This window comes from Notamacropus eugenii, chromosome 4, assembly GCF_028372415.1.
Source record: "Notamacropus eugenii isolate mMacEug1 chromosome 4, mMacEug1.pri_v2, whole genome shotgun sequence".
In the NCBI taxonomy this organism is placed as follows: Eukaryota; Metazoa; Chordata; class Mammalia; order Diprotodontia; family Macropodidae; genus Notamacropus; species Notamacropus eugenii.
In genome coordinates, this window is record NC_092875.1 from 53,996,204 (window position 1) to 54,023,271 (window position 27,068).

Sequence of the window (27,068 nt, forward strand, 5' to 3'; positions counted from 1 at the left end):
TGTAAATTCCTTCAGGACAAGTATTTTCACTCGACTTGTTTTCTCAGAACATAGCTATAGCACCTGGCACATGGCAAGCACTTAAATGAATGATTCTTTACCTAGTGCACCTGAACTTTATTTTTTGAAGCTAATAACTATATTTCCATTTATATGTTTTCCTTTATAATATAATCATTTTATGTTATGTATTTTAAAACACTAATTTTAATAGGGGTCCATAGACTTCACCTGACTTCTAAAGGGGTCTGTGACATTAAAAAAAGGTTAAGAACCCCTGAATTAAAAGCTTGTTGGTTGATTGTTGAATTCCATTACCACTCCCCAGCAAAATGAGCCAGATGAGCTAATCCTGGAAGCATTCAGTTACTCTAATATTGGCATTCTAGAAAGGGTAACCCATACCTTTTCCTTTGCATGGGATGTGGGATTCCTGTACTGGGCAAGAAGACTGGTCATTTGTCTCAGTCTTTGCCCTTTGCCTTTAGGGCTGGTCCAGTTTAGTGAATACACACTCTAGTAGGATACTGTTTTGACTATCGTCTCCTCCCTGACTCCTCAGGTTTCACTGATATCATTTTGTGCTTGAGCATCAATTGCAGTAAATGCACAATCCCCAAGTGTCTCTAAGTTGAAATAGTTGACAGGTTTGTATGGGATAAAAAGACCCTTAAATAAATGAAGAGGCTTCTCAATAAGAACAGAAAGAAAAAGATTTATTACAATTCTCGAGAAAGGGATGTCCTTCCACCAGGTTGGGGAATCTGAAGGAAGGAGGCAACTTACAGAAATTGAAGCACAATTTTTATACCCTAACGCAGAGAATCCCACCTCCCCACTATCCCCCTCTCCATTGGCTGGGAGGTGGGCTTACAATCTAAGGGTGAGAAACTAGACAAACCCCGGGAAATCTTCACCTATCCCAACACAATTACCTCATCTAATATCTAACTTAACTGCTGATGTGGCTTTAGAAAAGAGGGGAGGAGGAGAAGCGGGAAATGGTAGCATTGATGTGGCAACAGTACAACAAACAAAGGGGAGATTTGAGTAACTTCCAAGTTTCAGGCTACAGCCCACAGCACTTTCACAAAGAAAGCTGGTAGCTGCTAAGGGGGGGGGGGGGGGGGGAGAGAGGGAACCAACTGACCACCCACAAGCCCTGGATACCTGAAACTCAGGTATCCAGCTAGAGAGGCCTTATGGAAGAAAAATTTTATTTAGGAAATCCAATATTCCCCATATTTTTATTATGAAAAGTCTTCATAATCTCCTCATCTCACTCAGATTTGTGGATAAACTGAAAGGTCAATCTTCCTTGGATACTTTTACTTGATTTATGGCATCAAATAGGATGGGACTCCAGTCTGGCCCATTTCCTTTATCTCTTAAACTTCCATTTAACCATAGCAAATGGAATCTCTATTTTATGTAGTGAATTAATTTTGCAAAGGATCTACCTTTTGTTTGATTGTGTGTGTGTGTTTAAATCAATAAGAGGAAGTTAGCACATCTGCTTTTATAATTGTTAATGTCATTTATTTTCTTTCCCCTAATATCTTTCTATCTTTGGTTCCAGGCAGAAGCCAATAGGAATGAGGGAAATGTGTTTTGGATATCGGAGGGAAGAAATTTTGAAAGGAGAGGAGGAAGGGAGAGAGGAATGGAGGAAGAAAAAGAAAAGAAAAATAAAGAAACAATTACATTTTTGTTACATCACATTCATTTTTTAACACATGCCTCCTTTCTCTGCTCTTCATTTTTTCCCTGGAGGGGACAAAAGCAGTTGAGGAAAACCACCTGATATGTCAGCCATGTTTCACAATAGGTGCAATACTCTAACCCTATAACCCAGGATGGTATTAAATTTCATATTAGCCCAGGTACTGGTCAGAAGGATTGAACTGATAGTTTCTAAGTTCCTAATAAATTAGATAAGAAGTAAAAGAAGCAGGACCATTAAAAAAAGGAACTTCATAACCAACAATTGAGCCCTGGCTTCCAAATTCTAACCCTAGACCACCAGGGAGACTTGTGTCAGTGTTGCTATTTCATAGTCATATCCTATTATATAAAATTTATTGCCTGTCTTTTTTTGAATGTTTCCTGTTGGAATGAACTACTTATCTGGTCTTAAATTCTTCAGGGTATCTCCATCTATACACGCATTCATTTGTCTATCTCTATATTTATCTAATCAACTGACATGCATTGATTAAGTGCCTACTTTATAGTTGTGCCCTCCTGATTCAAAAAGGAAAATCTCCTCCCTCAAAGAATTTACATCCCAGTCTGGGAAACAAGAGATGCATAGAGGACCACAGGTACAATATGCACAACGAAATTCCCATGGAGAAGGAAAGGGCAGACACCTGAAACCACAAGTATCCCAGAACCTCGACTTTAATAACAAAGATCTTTCCCCTACCCTCCCTCACCCCCAGTAGAATCTGGCACTTCAGAGACTCCGGAAAAGGATTTGAGCATTCCAAAAGCCTAGGGAAGTACTCTGGAGGGACCACAGACTGACAGAAACACAGCAATGTGTAGTACTCGATATGGAAAACGAGCTTGGAGACTGATGGAGAGCAACATCTGTCCTGTTATACACACTATATGTACTGTAGGTCTCCAGGAACCAGGCAAACACTCACTCACTTGGCCCCTTGGCTCTAGGAAATCCTTGGGCAGTTAGCCTAGACTGCCTGGAGAGTGCATTTCCATGTGACGATCACTGCAGTTCTTGAATTTGTCCATCTTCATTGAATGTGGCATAGTAGCAAGAGTGCAGAAACCTTGCTATAAATCCTGCCTTTCCCATTTACTGCTTCTCTAACCATAGACAAAACACTTCCCTTCCTTGTGCTTCAGTTTCTCCATCTGTGAAATGAGAAAAAATAGCAACTGTGGTTTAACTTCAGAGGTTTATCTTGAGGACCAAATGAGGTAAGGTAAAGTTCTTTGCAACCTTTTAGCCTTAGGTGAAAGCCATTTTTAAAAATTACTATTAGTTCCACAAGGGATCGATATTTCACAAGACACTCATGTAATTCATTTTAACCTTTCTAACCAGTTTCCTCATCTATAAAGTCAGAAAGCAGTAATTTTACTATCAACTTTACAATTTGCTATGAGGAATGGATTTTAAGATGCGTAGCACTCTGTATATGGGAGCTGTTTTTGCAGTGCAGGCAATTTTGAGTATCTTATTTGACAAGACTGTAGGAATTTTGAGGTTTTGTCTACAGTTTATCCTCACAGCCTCTGCTCTGAACTCCTACCTCACCTAAAAATGTCAGGCCACTTTTCTTCCTCATTATCAAATGGGATTATCAGGTGATACAACAAATGCATCCCAGAACAAATGGACCCATGAATGCCTTGGCCTCAGATATGTCTTTATTGATTTCCTACCATATGTAGGAAACCTCCAGAGGACTTAGGGACATTCACTAGGCCTTAAAGAATTACTGTATGTAGATTTTGACTTCTCCCTGCCTGAGTTCAGATCTCTCTTGGCTCTTCCAGTGTCTGCCAAGAAAGCTTAAGTCAGGGGTGGGGAACCTGTGACCCTGAGGACACATGTAGCCTTCTAGGTCCTTAAGTGCAGTCTTTTGACTGAGTCCAAGCTTTACAGAACAAATTCTTTTATGAATGGGATTTCTTCTGTGAAGTTGGATTTAGTCAAAGGGCCACCCTTGAAGACATAGAGGGTCACATGTTTCCTCAGAGAAGAAGACCAGGAGCACATGACAGGCAGTAGAAAGGGAGAGTGGTACTGTGAAAAATACCCTCTCTTATGGTTCACAGTAGGACAAATTGAAAAGGGGGGAGGTGAAATTAATAGATTTTATGATCCCCAAATATAAGATGTCCTTGTTGATTTCCTACTGCAAGTAGGGCACATAAACCTTGAGACAGACACAAGCTTACTTTGTCCCCTTATTTGGAAGAGTTGAAAATAGTTGAATATTCCAAACATTCTATGACTTTAGGAAAGGGACTCAATCATTTGAGACACCAGTATTCTGATGGAAATGTATATATGATGGCACTTTCCCATAACACTTCTTTGATTGTCACTAGGAACAATGTGGCATTTCTGATTCAGGCTTCCCTGAAAAACCCTGAGAATACAGATGGGATTGGTTTCTACAGAACTTTCTCCATAACTGCCAAAGTTAATGGCATTTTCTCAATCCTCATATTTCTAACTATCTCTAAAACCTTTGACACATTTTATTGTACTTTTTTTCTTCTCTCTAGGTTTCTGTGACAATACTCTCTCCTGATTCTCCTCCTAGCTATATGACCTCAGTATCCTTTGCTGGATCTTCATCCAGGTCATACACTAACTGTGGGGGTCCCACAAGACTGTATCCTGAGCCACCACTTCTCCTGTAGAGAACCTTGAGGGGTTTGAAAGATCTCCTTATCAAGAGTTCACCTCCTCCAAAGGAGAGTAGCTGACTTGAGAAGTTAAGTGATATGTTGTTCTCAGGTGCACGTCCTTGAATTCGGGTGTCGAAGTTCCAGGAATCAGGGCCCCTGCTATACAGGATAACATTCCGATAAAGAGGCCTTGAGACCTCCCGTTCTACTTATCACAATCTCTTCTGCTTCATGCCTCAATTGCTACCCCTATTGTTTTTTACTATTTAAGCACCCCGACCCCCTAATTTATTGGCTCAGTACGTCCAGAATAAACTCAGCTTGTTCAGACTGCTGTGTCCCGCCTGTCTTTTCATCTTCACTCTGTGAGCCCGGTAACTGCCCCCGACCTGCGGGACTGCGCTGGCCGAAGCATTCTCCCTCTGTACTATTTCAATTGGTAATCTCATCAACACCCTAGACTCAATTATTATCCCTATGTTGTTGATATTCTAATTTACTTATCCACCCTAACCTCTCTCCAGACCTCCAGTCCCGCATCTCCAGCTCTTTATTAAACATCCCAAACTGAATGTCCCATAAGCATCTTAAAACCAAAATGTCCAAAACCAAATTCATTATCTTTTTCCTAAAATCCTCCTCTCTTCCTAACTTCCTTTTTATTATGGAGGGCACCATCATCCTTCTAATCAGCCAGGTTCAAAACTTAAGACATCATCCTTGATTTCTTTCTTCTCCTCAAGATTCATATCTTGTAATCTTTGCTAGGAGATCAGGTCTGCTCTAGATTTGCTGTCCCTCTGGAGGAGATAAAATTTTCCTTAATTGTACAAAGAAAGGCAGAGACAGATGACATATCTTTTGGGACATGGCACCAGTTAACTTTTTGAGGAATAAAGATAACAAGCAGATGTCCCAGGGATTACCCTGGACAAAGACAACAACTTTTAATAATTCCTTTAAAGTAACTTAGAGGGAAAGCTGATTTCCTGAGCTCAATTCAAAGATATATATATATATATGGAATTGATTCAAATTTGCAAAAATGAAAGCCATTCCCCAGTTGGTAAATGTTCAAAGGACATGAATAGGTAGTTTCCAAAGGAAGAAATCCAATGTACTGTAACTATATAGAATTGCTCTCAATAGCTAATAATTATGGAAATGCAAATTAAAAGTGCTCTCAGGTTCCATTCTATACTAATAAGATTGGCAAAGATGACAAAAGAGGAAAATGACAAATGTTGGGAGGAATACACTAGTGAGTTATTGGTAGAGTTGTGAATTGGTACAACCATTATAGAAAACAATTTAAAACTACACCCAGTTACTAAACTTGTACATACTCTTTGACCCAATAATATTGCTACTAGGTTTATGAACCAAAGAGATCAAAAGAAAAAGGGAAAAAAGGACACGTTAAAAAAAAATTATAGCAGTTTTTTTTGTGTGTGATGGTAAAGTATTGGAAACTAGGGAGATATCCATCATTGGGAGAATGGTTGAATAAATAATAATATATGACTATAATGGAATGTTATGGTATTGTCCTAAGAAATAAAAAGGGGATAATTTCAAAAAAAACCCAAAACCTGGGAAGGTTTCTATTAACTGATAGAGTGAAATGAGCTCTAAAAATGAGCTCCAAAAAACCAGGATGTTATTATGCAATAACAACATTGTAAAGACAAAGAATTTTGAAAGACTTAAAACCTCTGATCAAAGCAGTGACCAACTGATTTCAGAGAACTCATGATGAAACACAATATGGGACCCACCTCCCTACCCAGAAGTGACAGAGTCAAAGTGGAGATTGAAGCATATATTTTGAAAGGCTTATTTAATTCTTGGATTTATGTTGTTTGACTGTGCATATTTTTATGATGGATTTGCTTTTTTCCCCATTTTTTCCAATGTAGGAGGTTGGCAGGAGAGAGAGAAAATTGATATTTGCTAATTGGATAAATGAAACTATCCTATCACTCTTTGACTTCTTTCCAGTCCATCAAAACCAGTGTCAAGAAACACATTCATTAACTGAAGTAATTAAAAACAATCTTATGTGAATGTTTACCTTACTCCCATCAATATGGATCCTCCAGAGCATCCCTGAACCTTGTCCAATCACCTTTCTGGTTACATTTCACCCTGGGTCAGGGTCCTTTCTTTGGCTGATCTGGAGAGAGCAAAATTGAACTTTGTAGCGAGGGAATTGGTAACCAAAGAAAGACTGATTAGGCTTTTAAATTAATCCCAAAACTTCAGGCTTGGATAATTTTTAAATATTTCTTATACTTCTAAAAGTGGAAGGGGAAGTTGGAGGAGGTTTTAGTCAGATTCCACACTACTAGCAATGCAAAATCCTTAGCACTTAGGCTGAGTGACTTTTGAAGGAGGAGGAGGAGAAGAAAGAGGAAGAGAGAGGAAGAGGAAGAGATAGGGAAATGAATAGATGTGTACTCTAAGTTCAAAACTACTCTCCACAGCTATTTAGAAATAATTAAACCTCTTAAATTACACTACTCTCAGTTAAAAAAATTATACTAATGTTTAGAAAAGTAGAAAGGTTGTTCTATTTTTAATGCAGACTCTCCTCACCTCTCCCATAGGCTATTCAATAGCATTTTGAGTAATCTCTCTACTTCAAGTCCCTCCCCACTCTGATCTGTCCTTCACTCAGAGATCAAACTGTTTTTCTTAAAGTACAAGTGTGATCAGTCAGCACCACTCTTTACCCCTATTCAATGAACTCCAAACATTAATTGGCTTTTAAAGCCCTTCACGACCTGAATCCTCCCTACGTTTCCAGTTGTCTGACACGTTACTCCCCTCCAGGAACACCATTTTCCTGTGACACAGACCACACTCTTCCTCTAACCTCTCTCTCCATTTCCCAACTCCACACCTTTTCATTGACTGTCTCCCATGTCTCATATGCTCTCCCTCCTCACCTCTACCATCTGGCTTTCCTGTGTTTCTTCAAGGTTTGCCTAAAATCCTATCTTCTGTATTTTTGCCTTTCCCTACCTCCTACCCCTCCCATTGTCATTTACATTGTACGTATCTAGTCCGTACCTAGCTATGTTACATGTTCTCTCCCCGTCTAGAATGTGAGTCCCTTGAAGGCAGGGGCTGTATTTTTGTTTTTGTCTTAGCCAAGTGTCCAGCACATAGTAAGCACTTAAATGCTTGTTGGCTGACTGACTAGGTACTGGAGATATAAAAATAAGAAATAGAGAGTCCTTGCCTTCCAGGAGCTATAAGTTTGGGCAGAAAAATTGGATCCAAATTGTGGCATACATTTCCTTTCATCCAGGTCCCATAAAATGATCCCATGAGATTTAGGTGCTCAAGAAGTGTCCATCTCCTTTGGGGTCGGCGAGGAGCGCTTGGTATGAATCGTCTCTTCCGTGGCAAGAAACCGGGAGTTAATGCGAGAGGACAGGCAAGGAAAGGTCTAAGAATACCTTTCTAAAATCTCCAAAAATGCATATATATTTCATATCGAGAATTATGAAAAATAAAACAACTTATGATAATGTTAGGCGAGAGAGACGAAGTTTCTCACTCAAGAATTTACAGTTGGAAGGCCCTTTCTGAAGCCTTCTTAGCGCAGTAGGCAGCGCGTCAGTCTCATAATCTGAAGGTCCTGAGTTCGAGCCTCAGAGAGGGCAAAACATTTTGAATTTAAGTAGAAAATATTTCTTCCCCATGTCCTTCCTCCAAGCCGATCTAGGCGTTAAAAGACAAGGAAATTAAATAATAAAATTAGTTTCCTGTATTACCCTGTAACTAGGAGGAGAGGGAGAAAGCATGGGGTGGGGGAAGATTCCAATAGACCTCTGGTGTTGTAAGAGAAAAGGACTCACTTTCTGCGAAAGGAAAGAGGGTCTGTGAACATTTCGAAAATACAATTCTTAGTTTCCATTGAAAGAAACAAAACGCATATGGTTCGAATTTTGCCTCACACCGCCACCAACACCCACACAAATGTGCAATAGTAAAAGCAGCCTCTTATCCATCCCAAAATGGTTGAAAGAAAGAGAAGAATGCAAGAGGCTACCGTTCAACTTTTTACAAGCTAAGTGACTGAGTTAATCTGCAAAGCTCGAGAAAACTTTATCCAGACTCCGCTCTCTGCCTAGTATAGGCAAAAATCAATCAGGCCAGGGACCGTGATCTCTCTCCCCCGGGGAATATCTGGCAGCAATCACTACAAACATCTGCGTTAAGGTTTTATAAATGACATCCTCCCCCACCCTTCCGGAGAAAGGAATGGGGCGGGGGGAGATGCTTCTTTTTCTCAATTGAATTAAACCATCTAATTATACTTCTTGTTTGGCTGAAGAAAAACAGATCTAAGGCAACTATTCTATTTAGTTTAAAGGGAAAGCAACGCCGTCTGGTGGAAATTTAGGACAACGCAGTTATAGGATATTCGGTAAGAATTTGAATGAGTTGGCTGTGCCTGTTGTACGGTAATACGTAATACCATTGGAGTTCGCTAAACACACACACACACACACACACACACACACACACACACACACACACACACACACACACACACACACACGTAATAGGACTCCAGGATTCCTCAGGGAACTGTTTGAACTTAGGCTTTAAAGGGTAACAAATAAAGAGAACTTGGGAGCACAGGTGGAGAAGCAAAACATCAAATAATGAAATGGGATGGTTGTGTGCTTAATGAAAATAATAGCTAACATTTACGTAGGACTACTATGTGTCAGGGATCGCACTAAAACCTTTCCAATTATTGTCTATCTCACTTGATTCTTGCGACTACGCTGGGAGGTAGGTGCCATCATCCTCATTTTACAGATGAGGGAACTGAGGCAAATAGCAGTTAAATGACTTGCCCAAGGTTACACAGATAATGTCTGGGACTAGATTTGAATTCAGATCTTCCTGACTCCAGACCCAGCGCTCTATTGACTGCAAAAAGTGAATGATCACCTGCCAAGGATATTGGAGAAGGAATTCCTTAATAAGACAAGGGCTGGATGTTTTTTGAGGTTGTTTCTCCATTAGAATTCTATGATTAATGATTGTGACTTTTCACCAGAATGAGGCTTACTGTGACAAGATACAAAGAACAAACACTCCCGTAGTGTGCTAGGTATGATATTTGTCTCCTTAGTGAAAGTCCTAAGTTTGAATTCCAATAAAAACCAAACTCGCTATTTTTTTTTGTTTCAAAAACCAAAGTGCCCCAATTTGTGTGCCTGTTAGGTAATTTTCTAAATTACCATAATTTATCATTCCTGTCTCAGCAACTGGTTCCACTAATTAACTGTAAATTCCCGAGCTGGTGCTTCAGACTAATAAACAAATGATTTTTATAGGGAAAATCTGAGGTATTGCTTTTTGACTCATAAAACGCTGTTTTCCTTTATTCTTCAAATCAATACCCATTCTAGCACAGCAACTGTGACTCATATGTCCTGTCATGAACATTCCCTGTTGAACACATTTTTATTTTTGTACTTATCAAAGTGAAGCAATCTGAATTGTGTGAATAGACTTAATTCCCTGGTAAAACTCTAGGGATAGTCTCTTAACATTTAAAGATAGAAATACACAGACTGGATTTACCAAGAATATAGCATTCCAGTTCAACATAATTTCCATTATTGACAAAATAGTCTGATAGAGGAAAGAAATGTTTTATATATATGTATATATATATATATATACACACATATACATGCATATATGTATATGTAATATACACATTCATCCATGCACATGCATGCATATATATGTTATATATCCATGTGTATACATATATAAATATGTGATATGATAGGAATTTCAGCAATTAATTTAGCAAAATTTCTCATCTTGTCTCTGGAAACAAGATGAAAAATTATGAGCCAGATGGCAGTCAATTAAAAGGATTCAGAAATGGTTGAATGATTTGACCCAAAATATAGTTTCATATTAACCTAGAAAAAAATCTAGTGAGTAAATGAATGAAAAAAACATTCATTAAGTGCTTGCTATATACTAGACATTACACTAAGCAATGGGAATGTAAATATGAAAAAGCAAGGCAGGCCTTGTTCTCATGGAGTTCGCTTTCTAATCAAGGAAAGCAAAGCATATAGTGCACTGAGAGTCTTGGAGCACTGTTTTGCCCTGGGAAGATACAAGGACGGTGAGTAGTCACAGGACAGTTAATTCATTTTTCCTTTTCTGGAATGATAGTGTTGGCTTGATTTCTTTTCTCATAGTGAGGATGGAAATATTACATTCAGAGCAACATGGCAGGAACATGGCTGGAAGGCCGTACCTACTAAATGTGGTGATCTTTCACCACTAGAGTGCCTTAGGGATCTGTACTTGACACAGTTATTTGATAATTTTCTCAATGGCTTCAACGGAGGTTTCACTCCTCCTTATCAAGTTTTCATATGACAGACAATAGTTACCTAACATGTTGAGTCAGAATTCAGAAATATCACAATAGGACTATGGGCCAAATCTTACTTTGTTATCAGGTGACTGACTGATGAATGTCAGGCTCTTACGAGCATGTGCAGCATGCTCTGTTGATTTCTCCTTTGGGGCACATTCAGGTTTCCTGTCAGTTGGTGTGTGTCTTTGTGATTATATACTGAGCCAAAAATAAGTGTGTGTAAAAAAAGATTCCCCTGAAGGTAACTCAGTCCTTTTCTTTCCCATATAGCAAGCAAAGAGAATGGGCAGCTTATTGTGTTTGTCCTTCATTCTCAAAGAGGATCATGACATCAGGGAAATGATGACAAGACTCGTAGTTGGCTTTGATTTGAGTGCAAGGTCACCACCAGCCTCATTTTCTCCTCCAGAGCCATCTGTATCTAGGGCCCTGGTATTCATCAGGATGACTGGAGATGGTCTAGGATGCAATGGAAGACCCTGGTCATTTTAGACTTTTCAAATTCTCACTTTGAGAGAAGTAGTTATTCAAGGGCTGAACCCTTTAATTAAAAAAAAAAAATCAAACTGAGAAGGTAAGACCCTTAGGGTTCCTGGGCAAAAGAGAAAGAAACAGTTACTATTTAGTATTTATATTCAGTCTGTGCTAGGAGGGCAGGGACCTATTGTCCAGTCCATGAGCTCCAGAGTAAATTAGGCTTAAAGCTTGGTCTTTGAATAAGAAACCTATCCAGTAACCCCAAATTTAAAAAGGCAACTTTTGGCCATGGAAGTGTACCTTCCCCTTGGCAGAGCACCCCAGGTAAGGAGGGAGAGGAGAGGACAGGAGAAGAGAGGACAGGAGAGGAGAGAAGAGGAGCTGCTACTCACTCATAGGTTGTGTTTGTCCTTCATTCTTGAAGAGGACCATGACATCTAAAAAAAAGATTCTCATGAAGGTAACTCAGTCGTTTTCTTTCCCATATAGCAAGCAAGGAGCATAGACAGCAGTGGATTTCTGGTGGGTAGAGAAACCTTTTCCTTCTCTCACCTGGAGCTCCCATGAAGCCATGAACATATAGGCTTGTGTTAAGCTTGGAGAAGATTTAGGGGAAATATCATTGCTGTTTTCAAATACTGAAGGCTTGTCATATAGAAAAGAGTTCAGACTAGTTCTGCCTAACACCAGATGATCAAGGAGTGGAAGATGCAGAGAAGACTCTTTGGACTCCAAATAAGATAGTTCCTGACCATTAGCATTGTACCAAGTTGAAATGAACTACCTTGGAAAATCAGAGCTCCTCTCCTCTGCAGGTCTTCGAACAAAAGTTGACTGAACAATTGCCAGGGATATTTTAAAATGGGATTCCAGTTCATATGTCTATGAACTCAAAGATTCTATAAGTCTGTGATTTGGTGTAAAGCAAGTGGCCGAGTGAGAGCCAGTCAGTCAACAAGTATTTATTAAGCTGTTGTGTTGTTGTTGTTCTGTTTGTCCTTCATTCTGGAAGAGGACCATGATCTCAGGAAGATGGGTAAGGGAGAACTGTGCAGGTCACCAGCCTCACTTTCTCCAGAGTCATCTGGGTCCAGTAGCCAGATATTCATCAGGATGACTGGAGATGTCTTAGATTGCAGGGGAGATCCTGGCCCTTTTAGGCTAAGGTATTTATTAGGCACCTATTGTACTAATGTCTGGCAATACAAGAAAAAAGGCAAACAAAACTTTTTAAGCCAGTCCTTGCTCTCAAGGAGCTCATAGTCTAATGCAGAGAGTATTTAAACAATAAATACAAAGAACATACATAGAAGGTAAATTGAAAGTAATCAACAGAAGAAAGACACTTGAATTAGGGGACAGGAAAAAGCTTCTTATCCAAGGTAGGATTTTACCTGGGATTAGCAGGAAGTCAAGGTAGCCAGAGAACAGAGAGAAAGAGGGAGAGAATTTCAGGAATTGAGGGATAATGAGGAAAAATGCATCCATAGAGATAGAAATCTTGTTTTGGAACCAATATCACTGGTTCCTAGAGAATCTGGAGGGAGTAAGGTATAAGAAGACTGGAAAGGTAGAAGCCCAGGGTAAGAAGGATTTTGAATGTCAAAGAAGAATTTAATTCTGGAGGTGATACAGAGATAGTGGAGGTTATGAAATAGGGGAGTGATGTATTTAGATCTGCCCTTGGGATAGATCAATTTGGCCTCCTAAAGATGGATGGACTGGAATGGGAAGAAATATGAAACAGAGGGACCAACCTGTAGGCTAGGCATGAGGTAAAGATGACTTGCTCTAAGGGGATAGCAGTGTCAGAGGGGAAAAAGGGACTTATAGGAAAAACAACAAGAAAGTAAATAAAATGATAAGATTTAACAAAAGGTTGGATATGGGGGTGAAAGAGAATGAAAAGTTCAAAATAACACCTAGGTTGTATGCCTGGGTTACTGGGAGAATAGTAGCACCCTTGATAGTAATGTGAAAGTTAGGAGTGGATGGGCAATGAGTTTGTGTTCAGTTTAAGATATCAACAGGACAGCCAGTTTGGAATGTCCAATAGGCAGTTGAAGATGGTAGACTACATAAAGAATAGGGCTAGGTAAGTAGAACTAAGAGTCATCTACACAGAGATGCTAATTGAACCCATGGGATCTGATAAGATCACCCAGAGAAATATTGTAGAAGCAGTAGACAAGAGGGACCTGGACAGAGATTTGAGGGCTACCAACTGTCATTAGACATGATCTAAGCATTATCTAAAGTGTGAAAAAGATTGTAACTGACTATTTTATTTAATTCAAGAGTTCCATGAAATGGTTTTTCAATCCACAGATACACTTGTTCTTATCTTAGTGGTTGAAAGAAAGAAAAATTATTTTCCTCATAAGCAATGACAAGTATGATTAGAATGACTCAATCCTGAAAATTGGAAGAGAAAACTGTAGAACTCTGGCCTTTAGACCACCAGATCAGTCAATCCGTGAACATGTATTAAGCTACACAAATACCCATAATTTTTCAATGTGAGTGTTCTCTTGTTTCAGGGTCATTAAGAGAATTGTGGGATTTCTCATTGACCTATTCAGCTCCCTCCCCTCCTCCTATTTGACTCCAACACCATTTCATTACCTACCTACTGTTTCTGTCCAAGATATTCAATTCTCCATATAACTATCGGTCTGTACTGATGTTCAAATGCTATAGCTGTAGTCCTTTCCTTGTCACTGAGCTGCAGGTCTAAAAACTGAACTTTGTAGCTTTAGGATAGATGTGTCTCTCTTCCTGACTTCCTCATTTCTGTCTGTGCCACTACACAAGTGCTCAAAACCTGGTGTTAACGTGAACTTATCCACAAGGAAGAAAGGCATGTACCTTAGACAGAGGCAACATGAAGATATAGGAGTACTCAATGGAGGAGTGTGACTTAGGATACAGCCCCACTTGGGATGAGGGATGATGGGGTCTCTGTTCATCCAAAAATTCAGTAGAGTTGAAAGAGATGGGGCAGGGGAGGCCCAAGGACTACTCATTGAGATAGGGATTGGGGCAGGAGGTGGGAAAGGCAAAGAGCTTGGCCTTGAGGATTGTCCTTTGAGGTAAAGCAGGTTGGTGGAACCAACTGAGAGAGCTTGTGTATTTTAAAGGTGAACTTCATAAGGCAGGACTATGGATGAACAAAGAAGGAAAAAAGGAAGATCCTTTCAAGTTTTCCCCTAGACTCATGACTCTTTGGGCCTAGATGTTACTTTCCCACCTAGAAGACACTGATGACTCAACTTTTTGTTCCCCAGAGTTTTTCCAGAATCTTCATGATGGCCATTACTGTCACCTAAGGGCTGCTAAACAGAGAGGAAGAAAACTTCAGAGACATTTGGATAGATAGGTAGGTAGATAGTTACAGGTAACACTTAGTGTTTAACTATGTGCCAGGCACTGTGCTCAGAGGATAGGGATAAAAATAAAAGTAAACATGACAGTGCTGGCACTGAAGGAGCTTACTTTCTAATGGGGGAAGATAACACAGGGACACAGAAATCTGGAGGGGGGCAAATTGCACCATGACTGGAAAGATAAAGTCAAAACTCACCTCTTAGGGTCAGAAGATTAAGGGTTAAGTCCAAGGTTCCAGCAAGAGGCACATAAGGATAATGTTCCAAAAGCAGGAGGCCAGGAGAGAAGGTGGCCCTCTCGGAATGAAGGCAGTGAAGGGGTTAAGGAGGAACAAAACCGAACCCCTGAAGGGGGATGCCTTGACTTTACAGATTTTCCTCTCTCCCCTCCTCTCTTTAGCTTCTTCAGTCACAATTCTCTGTCCCTACTCCCCATCAAATCTTTTAACTCAACAAAAATAGCGAAGGAAAATATTAAGGGATAGGTGGGATGGAGAAATAATTTGCATTTAAAAATAAGAGATGTCAAGACAATTACATATATGTATGTGTGTATATATGTGTATATACACATATATACACACATACATATATAACAGCATCTTTCGTTTCCTGAGAAACTAAATTGTGTGTGTGTGTGTGTGTGTGTGTGTGTGTGTGTGTGTGTGTGTGTGTGTGTAAAAAAGCCTGCTGGGATGATTTAGAGTGGACAGTATCACCATACAAAAACTGAGATAAACTCCTAAAAAGGACCAATGCCTGAAGGAAAATGACATCTATTAAAAGCACCTCTTAAACTCTCTTAGTAGGTAGCAGAGTGGCGCAGCGGAAGCGTGCTGGGCCCATAACCCAGAGGTCGATGGATCGAAACCATCCTCTGCTAGTATTTCATTACGTTTTAATATGCAGGTAGAGAAGTATCTTGATATAAAGGCAGAGAAGTTGCTGTGGTGTTTGTTAGCCAGCAATGTTAAGGGATGCTGTTTAAGCAAGGTATTTCTAGGAATAAGGGTTTTCCGGAGAAGGGTCCAGATTGCAGATCCTCAAACGCAGAGAAGGGCCCAACACCTACTCAGTGGAAACACAAGTAGGGTACTTTATCTTTTGCTCACCTAAGTAGCCATATTCAAGTAACGTGACCACCGGAGAAAGAAAGCAAAGCAAAGGCTTGCCGCAGAATGGCTCCCACAAGCTACAAAGCCTGCTAAACTGTGTTCTTGAAGGGGGCTGGGGTGGGCTCCGAGGAACGAGGGGAGGGATGATTGGGCAATAGCCCAAGTCTTTTTCCGGAAAGCCGGCAGCGGCCTGAGACCCTTTGGCCCCCCGTCCTTGTCCCTAAAATCCCAGCATCCCCAGGGGCTACCCTTCAGGACCCCCCACCCTCTGGACTGGATTAACACCCCACCCCACCCCCGACTACGTAAGATACTTGTGGACACGAAAAGAAGATACCTGTAAACCAAAGCTCCCTGTCTCAGCCAAGTTGTGTTGCTGGGACTGGCGAGGTCAAGGATGAGGTATGGGGGAACACCCATTCATTCCCTAGATCTGAAATGAAATTTCCCCATCTCACGCCATTTCCCTCATTCTGAGCTTGCGCTCCAGCTCTCTGTCTTTGCCTTAGGAAGCAGGGTGGAACATACGTTACCGAGGTTTTTCCACGCAGCTAAATGAGGATTGATGTAAATCCTTAGAGGTAAACTGACTGGGGCTGGTTCACAACGCCTTTCAATACGTTTTCACCTCATGTGACAGAGAATAAAATTGGAAAAGAAGGACGGCTCTACATGGGTAAGCAAGGTTGCTGTTAAACATACATACGGAATGAAAAAATGAATCCTGTGCGACCACGAAGGGATTCGAACCCTCAATCTCCTGATCCGGAATCAGGCGCCTTATCCATTAGGCCACGCGGCCCCCTGGGTCGAGGGGGCTTTTTTATTTTTCCCAGTTCTTTCTACTTGGAAATACAAACAGGAGTGAAAGTTTTATCATTATTTTATTAGGTCTATGGAATTTATTGTTCACTTCTGGTTTCTAAAACCTACTCAGTGGAAAAATTTTAGTGTAAAGTTGTATCTAGAAACAATCCTTCTGTGGTGATTTAGTGCTCACTATTTAATGTTTTCAACACCCAGTTTTTTTTGAGGTGGTGGAGAAGGAACACATAGAGGAAAGAGGGCAGGATTTGGAGTCAGGCGAGATCTCCATTCCCAATCTCTGAGACTAATTTGAGATCTTGGCAAAGTCATTTAGCTTCGATGGGCCACAAATTCCTCATCTGTAAGGACAAATACTGGGACATTGTGGGAAAAGTAATTAATAACGGAATATAAATTCATTTATTAGGTATTTAGTATTTGCCAAGCACTGTGTATTCTGGAGATAACAATACAAAATAGTTAATACTGACAATCCCCTGGAGGAATTAACTTTCCAAAACAGGACAACAAAAATTGGAACAATTAGCCTGTTCCATCAAGCCCGACAATGTATCTAAAATTTGAGAGGGGTGCTTCACTCCCTCCCTCAATTACTGTAAAGAACACAATGCTTCAAGACCTAATTCCTTCATCAGGTGAGAATGTCTCTTTGGCTTTAGGAATCAACGAATTAAATGTGTAGACTGTACCAGAACAATCATTGCACACCTCTACTGAATCCATCAAAAGTCAAAACTAATTGTGAACAGTTCCTAGGCATTTCCACTGAATCAATCAAAGGTGTAACACAGCTTCTAGGAATGAAGTGCTTCTAGCCATTGGATGAAATAGCACAAGGAAATGTATTGGAATTACCTGAAAAAAATAGATATACCTGAAATGGACAGACTGAGACAAGCAAGAGTTAATTGAGAATTTGGGAGTGGCTTTATCAGCCGGCCGCTGTCCACAAAGGTGGCAGCCCCGAACAAAGGTGTGTGTGCCTTTTAAGCATCTTAGCACCTCCCGGTACAGCCTTGCGGTTCCAATAGCTCACATTTTTCACAGAACAGTTTTGACAGGGGTTCCTATGTACTGCTAGGCAAGGGGGCACAACAGAGAGGGGGGCCCAGGCAGCTGCTAGGCAAAGGGGTACAACAGAGAGGGGGGCCCAGGAAGCTGCTAGGCAAAAGGGTACAACAGAAAGTGTAGCCACTAACAGAAAGTGGCTACTAGGCCCAACTCTGCCTAGAAACAAAATAGACATTTCTCAACCCAGGGGCTCTGGGGGGGGGGGGGAAATAATGTCCACTTCAATACCCCTGGACAGAGATACATCAAATTTAAGCAGGAAAGTAATAACTATTCTCTTTGAGAATATGAACATCTTGTGCCCGGGGGATTGGAGTAAATTCAGAGGGAGTGATACATTCCTGTCTCTCCTTCACCCTCATATACCATGTTAGTGGTCAGGGGACTTGAGGTTCCCTACTCCTGAACCATGTCATGAAAGAGACTGTACCAGTAGCAAACATTGTATCCAGCTGAAAGTTGATAGAGAACAGATTAGACTCACAGAAGTAAGGTAGCTTCAGAGAAAGCCAGCTCTTTGGGGCAGAGTGGATTTCACCCTCATGACTCTATCAGAACCCAACAACAACAACAAAAAAGAAACATAGACAGAAACATCCTTCAAGAGAAACTTCCAAAGGATTCCATTATGGAAGAAAGAACATGTGTCTGAGAGCTATAAGTTATTGCCTTGTCATATACATATCCAAGCTTGAGCCCACTTTCCCCTGGACTCTCTATGTACATGCCAGACACTGTGACCCAGATTTCTGGGGGAACATCAATTTACGCCAAGTGTACTTTCTATGCCACTGAGTGTATTGCCTTTTAAAAGCTAACTAAGATGGACTTGCTAGTAATTAATAGGGACACTGCTTGAAGGCCCCCTCCCAACCCTGAAGAGAAGAGTAGTTAACCAGCTTACTAGGGAAAATGAGAGTTAGGAAGTCATTTGAAAGGGAAGAGGAACAAGTCACATGCAAACCTTGAAGTCTTACAGAAAAGTCCCCAACTGCTATTCCTTTTCACTCAAGAAAAAATGAATTTAGAGAGAAAGTCTTATGAGATCGCTAGCTGGAGATGAATATAAACTATGAAGGACAAACTCAATTCTCTAAATCCTGAGTCAACCAAAAAACAATATAATAACAGCTAACTTGCATATATAACTGTTTAGAGTTCACAAGACACTTTACCTATATTACTTCATTTGATCTTCACACCAACCTTTTGAGGTAAATGGTATAATTATCCCCATTTAACAGAGGAAGAAAGTGAGACTGAGAGGTTGTGACTTGCCTAAAGTCACATATCTAATTAGTAGCTGAGGCAGAATTTGTTTCTTGCATAACATCAGTTTTGAGCCCAATAAACCCTCTCAAGTCCTTCAGAGAGACAGGCTTGTCCTGGCATAGGAGAGGTAGAAAGAAATGAACTCTCAGATAATAACAGTAAAATGAACAGAGTTCACAGATCAATTTTCCTTTGAAATCCTGTTGGTGATATAAAAGAAAATTTAAAACTCACCCCTTATATTTTAAACCCGTGGTATGGACATAAGAGTAGTAAATAAAAATAATATTCCCAAAAAAACCTGAACCCTAGTCACTGATCTGAAAATGCCAGATTCTAATAAATAAACTATAAGAAAGGAAATAAGTAACTCTACTGATTTTCTCATTGCCCAATCCTGCCCTTTAATTTTTCCTCCTAAGCCTTGACCCAGATCCACAATAGGGCATTGTCCTCATAGGAGGGGATAGGGACAATGGGTCCTCCTGTTGTTTCCCCAGCTGTACTAAGAGAAGGTTTCATGAAGGACCTAAAGAAGTACTAGTGACTTTGATCAAATGAGGGAGTATTCAGGGTACAAGACTATATTGCATCCTGCTTATCTGGATATTCGTGGGAGGGTGGAGAGAGAACCAGCTAAACTTGACGTAATAACAATTGGGAAAATTGTGACCTTTATATCTTCATACTTGATCCAAATAACCTGTTTCAGACAGCTTTTTTAAGAGACCAATTATCCCATTTCTACATCAGGATAATCAGACCATCAGAACTATTGGTAGGTGGCCAAAGTCATAACACCCAGGGAGGAGGCATAATAAGAGACACTTTGGAATATGACTTTTTTTTTTCCTTTTCAAATATTTTCACTCTAGTTATAAGATGGTATAGGATGCTCTAAGTTTGTGAAACTCCCTCCACCTAAGCATTTAGATCATTCCTTTGTAATTTATAGCCTTAACGATAACCTGGGGCAGTGAATATCTAAGTGAATTACTCCTGGTAATTGCACACATTCTTATCGGCAGAAAATCCTGTTCTTCACATCTATGTCCTGTGACATCTTTATGGGTGTATTTGGAGATAAGACAAGTCTCAGTAAAGATTCAAAGACTCAAATGAACAGAAATTTGTTCAATTCAATTAAACTTTTCAAAACCACTGATATATGTGCAAGACAAATTTCTAGGTACTAGAAATGGGAGGGAAATTTAAAAATCATGCAGCTTTCAAACTCAGAGCCACTGGACAAGCATTTATTTATGTAACTACTTTATGCAAATCAGTGCTCTACGTACTGGGAATACAAAGGCAAAAAATGAAACAGTACTGTCCTCAAGGGGCTTACATTCTATTGTGGGTAAGAGCAAGGAGAGGGGAACAATGTGTTTATGTATAAGCATATGCAAAATAAAATCTGTAACCTATTTTTTAAAAGGCATAGATTTTTTTCTTCTGCAATTTCCTGGATTTTTTAGGTACCAGACCAAGTATGTAAAATACAAGGAGCGATAAGTGAATTACTTTGAATTACTGGTGAATATAAAATTGCCAACAGATCATTAATTGTTGCTGATTGGAGCACTTAAAATGGAGAGGATGAAATGCTTAATTAGGACTGTATTGGATATCTCGGAGATGTCCCAGAGATACCTCATGGACAGGGAACCTGCCTTATTAAGATTCTAATAGAGGATCAGTAAATCTGCCTTTGAAATAGGTCCTTCACTTCCTGGTTCCCATGAAGTTTCCAAGGTTTGGGGCTGGCAGGTAAAGACACCAGAGACTTGCCAGAACCCTGGCAGTGAGGAAATGTCACCAAAGTGGACATTCCATAATGAATGGAATGCCCACTTGTAGAAGTCCAACATGTCTCCTGACATTTTATCCTATTGTCCTGAGTAGTTTTGTAATAACTGAAGAAACAAAGTCCAAGCTATATGATTTATTTGTAAGGCAAGCAGTTTCAGAACAAATTGGGTCCAGGGTCCCCTTAGTAGGCACAAGGACCCTGGAGAGAGATTTACGCAGGTTACTATTTTTAGATTTAGGTTCTTTCCAGAGTTCGGAGACTCTGATTTGTTGCATCCACCTGCATCCTGCAAAACTATTGGCAATATATTGATAAAAGACTTCCCTGAAATTATATGACTTACATGAAAAGTAAACAGAAAACAAGACAACTCCAGCAGCTATACAAAATGTTGGAGATGATACAAAATGGAGTCAGTTTGGTTTTCTCACTATTATTACATTTGAAAATTAAGGTTAACTGAGGTAATAAAGTTCTGAGCACATTAGTTTTATTGATGAGAATAGTAGTCAAAAACAAAGTGTCTTGGACTCCTTAGCAAGCCAGGACTACATATGGGGTTTACTAGCCTTCATATAGTTTTGGGAAGTAAAAGAAAACAAAGAACAGAAAGCATCACAGATGGAAAACAATATGATTGATTACAAAGTCTGAAGTATCATAAGTGGTAAAAACAATATGATTGACTGGACATTAGGAGCTAGCAAAAAACATGCTTCCATCTGCTCTCAGGAGAGGTTGATTGATAGAGTCCCATCTGTTCATTTGTTGAACAGAGACATCAGACTTCTTGAGGCCCACTTGCATTCTGTAAGGCTTGTTAATAGGATTACAGATTCCCCTTAATTGTACGTGTATATGCGATGCTGTATAAGATAAAAGGTCTCCTCTAATCATGGATGGGCAGTAAGATGTGTAGAGACAGAATATTTCTTTGGATTAAGATGATTTATGGGACAATTTAGCTCAGAGAGGAAAGATGAACTTCTGAACTTAATGCAGAGACAAAGAAACATGGCTTAGGAGATTTTACATGTTAGCACTGAATCAATTACAAAATGGAATCAGAATCGGTTTGATTTTCTCACTTTGATTATCTGCTAACTAATGTTCTAGGTTCATGGGACTAATTCTAGGGATTAGAGAAGTGATACTCATTCCCCAACATTTAGTAGCACATGCTCTCTCTTACATGATAAAATTACCTCCATGCCAGTAGAAGGCAGAAAGCACAGTCCAATGCATAACTGATATATATTCCAGTAAGGTTAATTACACATTTCAAATGGAAATGTGAAAGCAGCTGAAAACTTTAGGTACATCTAGATGAATTTCTGCTGAATTTCTATTCCTCTATCAGTTTTCTCTATGCTAAGAAAAGTTCCGGTATCTATATGGGACAACGGGATAAAATTTGATCTAATTGTAATCTGAGATTGAATTGTTCTTACTTACAAAGAGAAAAAAATTCTGATTTGATATCACTCCTTCTCAGTAAGACCTCTCCCACTCATCTTTAAGTGTTTCGGGATTTAAGAGCATTAACTGTCATAAGGTCTTGCCATGGACAGCCTTTCCTGCTCTTTCAGTTATTCTTTGAGATAACAAAGCCTTGGCATATGTTCAACATCCCCAACAGTCTTAGACCCAGGTACTTGTTATCTAAGGATGTGGTAGCCTGGTTCTCAAACTCAACCTAAAGATGACATGCAGTTGTGACTTTTGGAAGTGGTGTTTATCTCAGCATTATATCAGCTCATCTTGGACACTAAAAAATAGCCTGTGAATGACCTAGACAGAAGCTATTATTATCTGGGAGGAGAGAGAAGGAGATTTTTTGCAGAAGTTACCCAAAAAAGGGAGGGGGAACTATGAGACTTTTAATGTGAAATTCAGAAGCTACAAGTGGCTATGCTTCAAAGATGATATAGCAAACCTGACTACTTTTGCCTTTGCTTCTTTTTCTGAGCAAAGATGAAAGTCCTTAAGGATGGACTTTCCATGCCCTGAAGGTTCAAGAAATGGGAGCATTGGACCACCCAGCAGGACATTACCTCAACAACATGACCTTAGATATAATCCCTGCTCTCATAAAAATGGAAACATCATGGTGGGGCCAGAGATTCTGGACTTTGCCAACCTTGAATACTTTTGGTGTTAGTTGCTTGGTGAGTACAGACACAAGAAGAATAAGGAGCACTTGCTCAACAGACCACAGTGTCTTTACCTTCTGGGAAAATATAATATTCAATGTAAATGCAACAATGTTTCTGTATTTTTCATGGCTGCCACAGAGTCCTTGGTATCCTACATGTTTTCTATGGGTGGTGAAGGCCATATCATCCCATACTTAATGCTTATATTGTACATTGAATACTGGTGCTTGAGTTATATTAAAACTTCATTCAGAGGGTTTTTCCACAATAAAACTTCTCAATGGTATAAGAGTAAAATGAATAAACTCATCCTCTGTGGGATAGGCCCATAGGTTCAGTCAGTGTGCTCTCAGAGTCCTTTGGGACAGGCCTCACGGGAACCCTTGATGTGCTGAACTGGGGTACCTTCCCAGGAGCTGGACTTTTTACTAATGGACATCCACTTTGCCCAAATGACAAAGCAACTCCCTATTGTTCCTCATGACTTGGATGAGGGATATGTTGAAGGTAATTGGTAGCCAAGAGTAAGAAAGATAGATTCTTATTTGGAGAAGATTTTTAAAAGTTCTATAGGCAGTTACTGAAGATGGCTCTATGATCCATAAAGAGTCATGGAAACAGCTCTGCCCCTCTCTTTTGGAATTTTTTTCCAGTGCCTTTTCTCTCTTGGACTTTGATCAAGTGTGATTAGAAACTCCCCTATTCCTTCAAATCTCCCTCTCCTCCAAAGTCTTCACCTTTCCAGGCTAAACTCTTCTAGGTGGTATGGCGACCTGATTTAGAGTCAGGTAGACATAGTTCAAATCCCCTCTCAGACACATCTTAGCTTCATGATTTCATGTCATCTTTATGCCTTTCTTTACATTTTCATGTAAAATGGGAATAGTAGGATAGCACTTCTCTCCCACAGTTGTTGTGAGGATCAAATGAGATAATATTTGTGATGTGCTTTCCAAAACTTAAGGCACTACATAAGTGTTTGCCATTAATATATGCCTTCTACCTCTCTGCTGCTCTTTCCTGGACACATTCTTTAACCTGTGGCATCAGATACTTTTACTGCTTCATGGATGGAGAGATCAAAGCTATGAGTCGAAGGATGTGAAGATGGTTATAAGTAATGGGTGGAAAGTATGAGATGAAATGGTGAAGCTCCCCTTCCCATCTCTCTCATTAAATCCAGAGGAGAAGAGAAAGATTCTATTCAGGCTAATGAGGCATCAGAAAGAGGGAGAAAGAAAGTTGAGAATGGTTCTTACCTAGCCTTAAGTAGTGAATGGGTGTTGCCTCAGTCAAACTGAGACCTGTTAAAGACAGTAGCTTGAAAAGGCCAAGGTTCCCCAATGTAACCTGGGCCATCTCCAGTTGTCCTGATCTATATCTGGGCATTGCACCCAGCTGGTTCCAGAGGAGAAAGTGAGGCTGGTAACTTTGCACAACCCTTCCTCACTCAGATCCAATTCAGTTGTATGTCGTGGCATCACCTCCCTGACATCATGGTCCTCTTCAAGAACAAAGGACAAACAGCAGAAAAATGAAGATCACTTTGCCTACAGAAGAGCTGGACATGGAGAGGAGGCCTCCACAGGCCTTCCAATCAAAACTTTATGGAGATAAAGCAACATAGAGAACAGTATGCTCTAACTTAGAGTGCAGAGAGAAATTGGAGATGATGAATCATTAAGAGAGGGAGAAAGAAAGCTTGGAGCTTTGACATGATTAGAATTCCTTGTGAAGGTGAGGGAGTTGTAAGATATAGATTGTTCCCATCAACAATAATACCATAAACTTTTATGGAATTCCTTTTATAGGAGAGAGGCAGCATGGTAGATAGAAATCTAACCTCAAAGTCAGGAAGAGCTAAGTTCTAGTCCTCTCTCTGACATATATGGGCCATGCAACCCTGGGCAAGTCCTCAGTGCTCTAGGAAACTGTGTTAGATGATTTGAAGAGAAGTATTGGTAAAGTATCCTCATTAAGGATTTCACTGATGCTAATGATGTCACAGGCCTAGTCTCTGTATATATGTGAAGAGAGCTGAGGCCTTGGGAGATGGCCTCACTGTTGGCCAGGTGGTTGTGGGAGATGGTCTGTAGTGTAGTTTCCTCAGTTGAAGACTCGAAGGACTTTCCCCCTTTGCTAAGTTTCTACATGCCATCTTAAGTCTCAGTAGCCTCTGGTAAGTTACCATTCCCCAAAATCCACGTGAGGACCCTCTCTGCTTCCTGGTACACGTATGCTTTTCCCCACCAAATATGGGCATAATTGTTTCTATTGAAAAGTAGCTATTATAATGAGATTGTATGTGCCAAGTACTCAGCCAATGGGGAAACGGATAAGGAGGGGTGGTAAGGAACTTGTGTTAGGGCTAGAAAAATCTGCTTCCTTCAACCAGCGAATGAGCACACTCTTTGGCTACCGCTGATTGAACAACAAGATGCTGTGCCCTTTCTCATGAGAAAGAATAAAGACTTTTTCTGATTTCTGATTCAGACTCCAATATGTATTGAGGTGGTGATCTCTGTCCCACATATGTTCATTGCACTACTCTCTCTTGGCTCTTTTTCTAACTTACTGACCATTCCAACTTAGTTTCTTATACTGACTCATCAATTCATATCACATTCTCTAATTACGGTGTTTCTCAAGGCTCTCTTCTGGACAATTTTTTTCTCTTCTTTCTCTAATCTCTTCCATTCTGTTCTGTCTTTGTCTCTCTCTGTCTCTTTCTCTCTCCTCTTCTCAACCACAGATATGGACATTTCATTCTCCTACTTAATTACCTGCAAATGCTTGCTCCCTATTGCCACTAGGAGAGACTGTCTCCTCTGTTTTGCTTTTAAAGGCCTTCAACAACTAGTCCTAATCTGTCTTTCTAATCTCATTACATAATTACTGTGTTGCCCACTTGATTTTGCTTTGATATTCTCATATGCCTGGAATACAATTACTTCTCATCTCTTCCTCATGGACTCCCTCACTTCCTGCAAGACTCAGATCAAGCATCATACTCTACAGGAAACTTTTCCTGATCTTCCCAAGTCTTAGTGCCCCTTCCCTTAACATTTTGCATTTATTTTAAATATTTTCTTGTATATACTTTGTGAAATCGGACAAAGCTCTTCTCCTATCCCCTTTTAGAAATTAAGGAGGCATTCTAAAATTAAACTAATCTGAAGCCTTTGGACTACTCAGAAAAAGAAACTTGTCTTTCTTCCTTATGTCTCAGTTGCAAAACAATGCCCCACTCCTAAAGGACTCCTCCCTGAAGTAAATAGGGTAGAAACCTCATTAGGCAATTGATTAGGCAATTAGGCATTGATTGACCCACCTTGACGGCATTAGGGTCATTGTTCGGCCTAGAGGCTGATGGACTACCCAAGCCTTCTTACCTGTCATCCAGGTCTTCGGTGATCAGCCGGATTTATGTGTTGAGAGAAGAGACTTTCCAGAGCCAAACAAGGGTTAGGCTTTATTCAAGGTCTTAGTTACACGTGCAGGGTGAATTCTTCCTCAGGAGAGAGGAATCCTCCTCCTCCCAAGGCGCAAGGATCACACAGCAAGAGGATGGGAGTGGAAGAGGGGAGGGACCCTCTTCCCTCTAAGGGCCCCTCAGTGCAAAGAGTGCCTTCAGGCTTTCCTGTCCCTACTTAAGCTCTCCCAGCCACATAGTTTGCACGTGAATACCGTGCCTGCTCTCAACCCCTAGCTAGTCAACAACAGGTGTGCTCAGACCACAGGCCAATCTCAAGGGTGGGATGCTCTCCCCAGCAAGTTTCCAACTGAGAAGAGGTGGAAATACACAAGATAGCCTGTGTTTCTTGCCTCAATCCCCAGCTGTTCCCTGGGGGGCCTCATGAGAACTCTAAGATTTAGAGGTCCTCACTTTTACCTGCCTGAGACTGTCCTCATGAAACTGAGCTTACCCCCTAACAGGTCATGATCTCATCAACTCTCTCCAGTTCGATTATCATCTCTTTTCAGTTGACTCTCAGATCTACCAGTCCTGATTTAATCACTCCCAACTCCAGTCTCAATCTCAAATTTTTAGACATCTCAAATGTATGTCATATAGACATCTTAAACAACACATCCAAAACTGAACTGATTTCATCT

At 40.3% G+C, this 27,068-nt stretch overlaps 1 long non-coding RNA gene and 3 other non-coding genes across 4 annotated transcripts in view; 2 read left to right on the forward strand and 2 right to left on the reverse strand.

The window, feature by feature from the left end:
- Positions 1–695: 695 nt before the first annotated feature.
- Positions 696–27,068, reverse strand: part of LOC140499510 (uncharacterized) — a 35,693-nt gene continuing 9,320 nt past the window's right edge. Inside the window, exons 2-3 of the long non-coding RNA XR_011965475.1 lie at positions 6,467–6,568; positions 696–2,880 (exon numbers count right to left, since the gene is read on the reverse strand). This is a non-coding gene — a long non-coding RNA (uncharacterized lncRNA). The remainder of the gene's footprint in view (positions 2,881–6,466; positions 6,569–27,068) is intronic.
- TRNAM-CAU (transfer RNA methionine (anticodon CAU)) lies at positions 7,994–8,066 on the forward strand. The gene has a single exon. It is a non-coding gene; the product is annotated as a tRNA-Met (tRNA).
- Positions 15,509–15,580, forward strand: TRNAM-CAU (transfer RNA methionine (anticodon CAU)). The gene has a single exon. It is a non-coding gene; the product is annotated as a tRNA-Met (tRNA).
- On the reverse strand, positions 16,542–16,614 carry TRNAR-CCG (transfer RNA arginine (anticodon CCG)). Its single transcript has one exon. It is a non-coding gene; the product is annotated as a tRNA-Arg (tRNA).